The sequence below is a fragment of the Ursus arctos genome, unplaced genomic scaffold (genome assembly GCF_023065955.2).
Source record: "Ursus arctos isolate Adak ecotype North America unplaced genomic scaffold, UrsArc2.0 scaffold_14, whole genome shotgun sequence".
Lineage (NCBI taxonomy): Eukaryota > Metazoa > Chordata > Mammalia > Carnivora > Ursidae > Ursus > Ursus arctos.
In genome coordinates this window covers 71362088-71369738 of record NW_026622808.1, presented here as the reverse complement: position 1 = coordinate 71369738, position 7651 = coordinate 71362088, and positions in this window count along the sequence as shown.

The following is a 7651-nucleotide window of genomic DNA, read 5'->3' as shown; positions in this document are numbered from 1 at the left end:
CCCAGGACGTTGTCCACACCAACTCCCTCTCATCCAGAAGGCAGAGCGGCGGCTCTTCCCACATCTACTCTTGTCTGCTCCAATCCATCCCAATTTTTGAAAGATGTTCATGAGCATAAGCCCCTAGTTAAGCGGTTTCCCCTTGCACAACACAGACTCCGCCCCCTGCAGCCACCCCACACCCCTCCTTGCACTCGAGTCCAGCCCACTGACCAGGGCAGGCACGTCATCCCTCCAGGCCCTCCCATCAGAAATGGAGCGGCTTCTCCATCCCTTGAGTCTGGGCTGGGCTGTGATTCACCCTGTTCCACAGAAAGTGGCAGCAGTGACGTGGAGCCACTCTGAGCCCGGGTGTCCTAGGCCTTGCAGCTTGCATTCACACCCCTGCCCAGCTGCCGAGGGCCAGGCCTAGACTAGCCCACAGGGGAGCAGGGGAGCCCTCTCTCACCCAGGGCCTCCGAGACCCCCCGCTCCAACAACCTGCCTGCTGAGCTCAGCCACGCGCAGGTGCAGAACCACTCAGCAGAGCCCCGCACACGCGGCTGATCCACAGAATCTCCAGCAAAATCAGTGGCTGTGGTTTTAAGCGCTACATTTTAGGGTGGTTTGTTACATTGCAAAAGCTGACTGACACTTCAGGGTAGTTCCTGGAGCTCCCCAGGGCCTTCCTGACCTCGGGTGTCTCATGCGGACCACTGCCCCTCTCGGTCCTGCTTCACCCTGACCTCCCAGCTGGGCTCCTTCCCGGACTGTCGACTTGGTCTGAACTGCTCTGTAAGACGCCCGCTCTGACCACCCTGCCCTCTGTGTCGGCTTCCAGTTATCTCTGTCCCCGCTCCTGGGTCCTCCTAATCTGTCATCCTCTCATGTCTCCGCCCTCCTCCTCCCCACCTCACCCCGCTCCCCCTCACACTGGCCTGCCTCCTGGTGAGTGCAGGGGCCTCTCTCCGTGCTTCTCCTGTCCCGTGAAGCCCTTTGCTCCCTCCCTATGCCCGTCTTCACATGATCCACATCTCTGCTCCAACGTGCTGAGAGCTCCATGGGGCAGAGACCATCACAGACCTCCAGCTCCTACCATGTGTCCAGCACATAGTAGGAGAGCTCAATAAATGTTTGCTGAGTGAAGAAATGACTGAACAAATGATTTCCATCTGAGTCAGCTTTCTCTCCAGTACTGCTGACAGCAGTAACTGTGAGCTCGGGGTGGGAGTGCAGGGGTGAGCTGCAGTCTGGCTCAGGGCTGGGCAAGCCCCGGGGGGCGGGGGGGGGGGGAGCAAGAACTCCTCCATCACCCAGAGGTCACTCACCGGGCGCTCAGGCCAAAATCATCTCCGCAGTCCTCCCTGGCTTCTCTGTCGCATGATCAGCACCCAGCAACATGCTCACAATGTTTCTGGGACCCTACGCTTCTGTCTCTTCCCAATGCAGCAGCCACGAAAACCCTCCTAAAACATGAGTCGGCACACATCTTCCTCTCTCCAAAGCCCACCAACAGCTTCCCACTTCACCTAGGGAGGTGAAAGCCCAGACAATGAGCTGCAAGGCCCTGCCACCACCCTCCCCCTCACTTGCTCTGCACCCTAAGCACTGCCCGTCCTCCCTCCACTCCTGCATCCCGCTCCCCCTCAGGGTTCGCCCACACTGGCCCTCTCCTGGATTCAGGTCTCCCAGGAAGAGGTTGACTCATGCCATCACCATTTTCAAGTTGCTTTGCCGAAGTCCCCTTTCCCAGAAGGCCCCCGCTGACCGCTCCGTACAAAGTAACAACTCCCCACCCCGGCCAGACCCTCTCCGGTCCCCTCACCAGGCTTTTTAACTGGCCATCGCCTCTTCTCCATCTGGCCTGCTGCCTGTTGGGCCGTTTATGCATTGTCTCTCTTTCTCCCTGAGAAGGTTAGCTCTTTGAGGGGAGGGACTTTTACTTCTTTTGTTCTTTGCTGCATTCCCATCGTGCCTGCTGGTGATGAATGCTCAATAAGTCTTTCTTGAATGATCGAAGGAATAACGTCACACTGCTCAGCCTGGGGCCACCCCCAGGGGTCCTTCCAAGGCCTCATCTCAAACCTCAGCCCAAGCAGCAGCACCTGCCTGGCTCCAACCCACCACTGACAGCCAGGCCAGAGAAGGTCCCTGTTGTCAGCAGCTCATGTCTTATCTGCTCCTGGACGTGGGGCTGCGGGGGAGGATTTCCTGTGCCCCTCTGCCCCGTTCTGGCCTCACCAGAGTTCCCATCACAGCAGCCACACTCTTCCCTAAAGTGACCTCCCCCTTCTGCTCCATCGGGGTCAGGAGTGACTGCAGGGAAACGACTGCTTTTCTGGCTCTTGCTAAGCCGTGGTGTGTTCCAGAGCCCAGCATCTCTGCCCGTCGCCTAGGTCGGAACGTGCCTCCTGAAGTCTTAGGAGCATGGCTCTCTAGCCCAGTTCAACAGACCTTTCCTAAATTCCTGCTCCAGTCCATGCTTGGGAGGGAAGAGCTGTGCTTGCTCATGTCAGACTTGGAGTGGGCAGAGGTGAGGTGCATTCAGGACCACCGCACTGCAAATGGGGCCAGCATGGGCCAAAAGGTTGCAGCGTATCTCTCTCCAAGTTCTTGTCACCTCCTTGTCACCAGCAAAATCTGATCAAACTTCCTCAGAGAAGCAGACCTAGCACTGTGCCTTCTACTCTCAGGCAATGCGCTGCTGAGTCCAAGCACACTGCTGTAAACAGGAGGGAACGTCAAGGCCCTGGGGGATATGAGGGTTACTCACGCTTTCTTGCATTAAGTTTAAAATTTTTTATATTGAATTGAATATATTATGATCTCCGTAAATGCAGGGAACAGCCTACTCACCTTCGCATCCTCAGGGCCTGCTTAGCCAGGAGCTGGTGTACGTAAAGGAATTCTGGTGGCATTGGCTACATAACAAATACCCCAAAACTTAGTGGTTAAAACAATGACCGCATTTATTTTGCTCACAGATCTTCAATTTGAGTAGGGCTTGGTGGAGATAGAACACTTCTGCTCCACTTGGCATAAGCTGGGGTGATTCAAAGTCTGGGAGCTGAAATGATCTGAAACATTGCTCATCATAGTGCTGGGAATTGACGCAAATTCTCGGCTGAAGTCTTAGCTGGGGTTACCAGCCAGAACACCCACACATGGCCTCTCCATGTGGCCAGGACTTCCTCAGCACACGGACGCTGGTTTCCAGGGCCGAGTGTCCTGAGAGAGAGCCAGGAAGTAACCGTATCATCTTTTCTGATGGGGCCTGGAAAATCATACAAGCTCACTCCGGCCACATTTGTCAAGACAGCTGTGCAGTCCCCCAGGCTCAGGGGGTGAGAAATGGCATCTGTATCCTAATAGACAGTCACCAGGTTCTAGAAGTGCCTGTGGGATAAGACATATTGCTCTGGCTATTTTGGGGAGATATTATCTGTCACAAGGGGCTACAAAATGCCTTCAGCACCCCAGAAGAAAAAATCAATCCCACCTAGAATTCTGTACCCAGCAAAACTAGCAATTAGGTGAATGTCTGGAAATTCTCAAAAGTTTACATCCTGTGACTTTCTCTCAGAGAGTGTTTGTCCATTAGGAAGTGGTTGCAAGGGTCTGTGATCATGACATAGAATGGAACTGATGACAGAAAGATCAATTGAATAAAATAGAGCCTGGACATAGGCCTACATGTAAGCAGATACTATCTGGCCATGATAACATTGCAGATCAGACTGGCAGAAATTTAAAAGCCTGACGATACAGAGTGCTGGCAAGGAACCAGATCAAAGAGAACTTAAATTCCCTGCTCACAGGGTGTACATTGGTGCAACCACTTTGGAAAACAATTTGGTATTACCCAGGAAAATGGAACAAATGCACGTCTTCTGACCCAGCAATTCCACTCCCCAGTGTGCACCCAAAAAAAAACTCTTGTATCTGTGCATCAGGAAACATAGACAAAATTGATTTTAGAAGCATTGTTTGTAAAAGAAAAAAAACAGACACAGCCCAATGTCCACAACAGTAAAACAGATCAACTGCATTACAGTCTTACAATGAAATGCTACCGTGTAACCATGAAAATGAATGGGCCACATGCACGTGAGCTGAGGTAGACCAATCTCTCAATGCTGAGCAAAAAAGCAAGTCCGCAAAGAAGAAGTGTAAACGCTCCCGTTTCTATGCTCACCACCAGGCGAGACGAAACAAGCTGCCGTCTAAGAACACACACGTGGGTAATAAAACTAAACAAACCAGGCAAAGCACATCCCAGAAGTCAGGGTGAGGACCTCTCGGATTTCTAAGAGACTGGACAAATTCTGGCTCTTAGCCTGGATATTTGTTCTTCTTCTTCTTCTTCTTTTTCTTAATAAAATTATTCTTGGGGCGCCTGGTGCCTCAGTCAGTTGGGCATCCGACTCTTGGTTTCGGCTCAGGTCATGATCTTGGGGGTCCTGGGATTGGCCCACATCTAGCTCCATGCTCAGCACAGAGTCTGCTTGAGATTCTTTCCCTCTCCCTCTGCCCCTTCCCCCACTCTCTCTCAAAATAAATAAATATTTAAAAATAAATAAATAAATAAAATACTATAATACATTCTGCGGTATGATTTCTATATTTCGTGATTTAAAAAAAAATGGATAAAACTACGAAGGCAGAAAACAAAGTGTTTAATTTCAGGGAGAATAGCAAACATTGTACAGGGAAGGGTCAGAGGGGAGCAACACTAATAGGACAAAGAATGGGTTCTGAAACCCTGAGTCAACCACATGGGAAGCTGATGAACAGAGCCCAGGGTTGCATGGGGTGTTCCATCTTCACCTCCCAGGATAGGGAGTCGGCTGATACTTACCTACAATTCAATCAAGAGACTGAAGTTTAAACATATTATTTACAGAAATGAAGACATATATCAGAAGAAACAACCAGAAGAGTTGAGAAGAGAGGAGGGTGTCATGGGGCAGGGAAGTGCTGGTTTTTATCATACAGCTCAAATAAATGTCGATTAACATTTAATAAACAGTCGTTGGGGAAAGTTGCAGTTAAGTCCTTCAGAAATGCAAATTAAGATGATACTTGGGATTTTCCTCGCCATCAAATTGGCAAAAAAGAGAGTGGTAATCCTCGGCATTGGTAAATGCGGAGGTCGCCAGCACTTTCCCACGCCACCACGCCACCACGTAGGTGGGAGTGAATTGGCACTCAGGACGTTCTGTGCACTTGTCTATTTTTCAGGGTTCTGAAGCATCTAGGTTGGTTTTGGAGGTGGTTCGTATTAAGTTTAATTACTATTGGTTTAAGGGTGCTCTGATTAGTCAGAAGACGGGGGTTTGGGGTTAGGCATGGGTTTGCCCTAAGAGGCGCAGCAAAGTTGGGGTACAGGCTCCTTGGGTTAGTGTTCGGGGAGGGTCACTTTCAAAATGTGAGCCTGAATCGGGCTGTGGAATATTAAGGCTCTGATGGCGCCAAGGCTAGGATGAACGGCGCTGGGATGGGGGTTGCTAGGATGTACATTTCCCATGAGGTTTGAAGCAGGCCGCTCGAGATAATGTGTGTTCCCATGTGGGCAAAAGGAACGGCATAGGCTTGGAGACATCCCGCCTGCCCCCAGCATCTCCCTGCGACCTTCTGCAGCAATTCAAGGCAGGCGTCTTCGGTCCCTAGGCGGGACGCTGTGGCCCGGGAAGGGGTGGCTGCGCTCACGTCTGAGACCTCGCAGGAGCGCCCGCAGGACTTCGGTCTGCAAGTCAGCTCGCGCTCGCGCTGGCATCAGCCGGACACCGGCCTCGGGCGCGGGAGCCAAGGTCGAGGTGGCACTGTTTGCGCGGTCCCGCTTGACGTGAGCCCGCAGGGCAGCGTCTTTTCAAGTTGTTTACAAGCCTGCGTCACCCGGGAACCTTTCATCGCTACCTAGGACACAAGGTTCCTCTTTTGTAAGTCCCCTTTGGGCAGAAGGGCATTCGCCGGGCCGGGGACTCAAAGGGGTTCAGGGCGCCACCCCGTGGTAGATTCGGAGAGCGCACACGCACCCATCTGTCCATTTTTCCTTTTGCCCATCTATACCCACCCCAAAATCTTCCCATGATACATGCATCATCTATCCATACACCCATCCACCCACCCATTCACCCACCTCTCTCCCCCTCCACCCAGCCATTGCATGTCCACCCATCAACACACCACCCACCCGTCCACCTACACATGTATAACTCAGCCATACATACATTCTCCATCCATCTACCCACCCACTCATTCATCGCCAAGAATTTTCATTGTTTCATGTAAATATTTATTTTTCCATTCGTATCCACTCACCATCCACTATCCATTGACATTTGACAAAATATTTATGGAACACCTTCTGCATGCTATGTACTGTGCAAAGCGTTAGGGCTAAGGGGTCACAGGGCATAGTTCTTGTCCTCAGGACAGGTCCTCTAGACCTACAGGACAGCAGAAGAGACACACTCACAGAGGCCCTTGTGAAATGGCCATTGATTTGAAGGGAGTACGGGGCACTGTAAGAATGTATCAGCCCAGACCTGGGGACCAGGGATGGCTGGGCTGACAAATGATTTCTAGGCTGAGGTTTAAAGAATAGCCAGGGATAAGCCCGGCAAAGAGGACTAGGAGGCCAGCAGCTAGTGTCCTGGCACAGGATGCCACAAAGGCAAAGGCCTGGAAGCCAAGTGGGCTCCGAACAGAGCGGGTGGAAGGTATTTTGGCATATATGCAATATACGGAGAGCTCCCTGAGCATTCACGGGAGAGCCTGCGCTGGGCTCTTCAGGGCTAGATGGTTGGGGTATCAACACATCGTCCATTCAAATCCCCGCACCCCCGTCTCCTTGCTGACACAACTGATGGGGTCTAGGCTTGTGCCTTCTTCCCCAGAGCCATATGCCCCAGGGCTGGGATCTTTCACAGAGTTCTCCATGCTAGGACTGGTTTAAGCAAGTGTGAAGAATCTCTTTCCCTAAGGAAATGTGACAGGTGTTCTGAGGGGCTTCTTGTTGTGTGAGATGATATTCCCTTCTTATTTAAGTCATTTTCTCATGGAATTTTCTGTTTCTTGAAGCAAAATGCAACCTAAATGGTGTCAGGAACCATTACTGAGAATCTCCTTCCCTGGGATCCTGAAGCTAAATGACATGCTGTTATGGGACACAGTCCAGGAAGGGACACCCTGCTGCCTCGGGTCTCCTGGTCACAAAAGAAAGAATGTCCTCCCCACCTTAGCTGCACACCAGCACCACCCCCACCTCCTCAGCACCATGGTCCCTCCACCTCATCCTTTCTCCTCTCCCTCTCTCTCTCTCGATCTTGCTTCCTCCATGCTCTCAAGCCTGGTCTAGTCTCAGCCCCTCTTCTTGGATGACCACAATCCCCATGACCACCTGGGACCTGCACCCCCCACCTCAAAGCCTGTGAAGACCAGGCACTGGTGTACCATCTTTGATCCAGAACGATGCCGTTGCAATTTCCCAGCCAGCGCACAGAATCTCCCGAGCCCTGGCCTTCCAACTCCTGAGCTGTGGCACTGGGTCTGCCTCTGATGACCTGGGCTCCAGCAGAGCTGCAGGGAAGAACTTGGTCAGATCTCCCAGTCCCACTGTGGGTCAGCACCAGTCCTGCCCTCAAAAGGCAAGATAGGCCCGTGGCCAAGG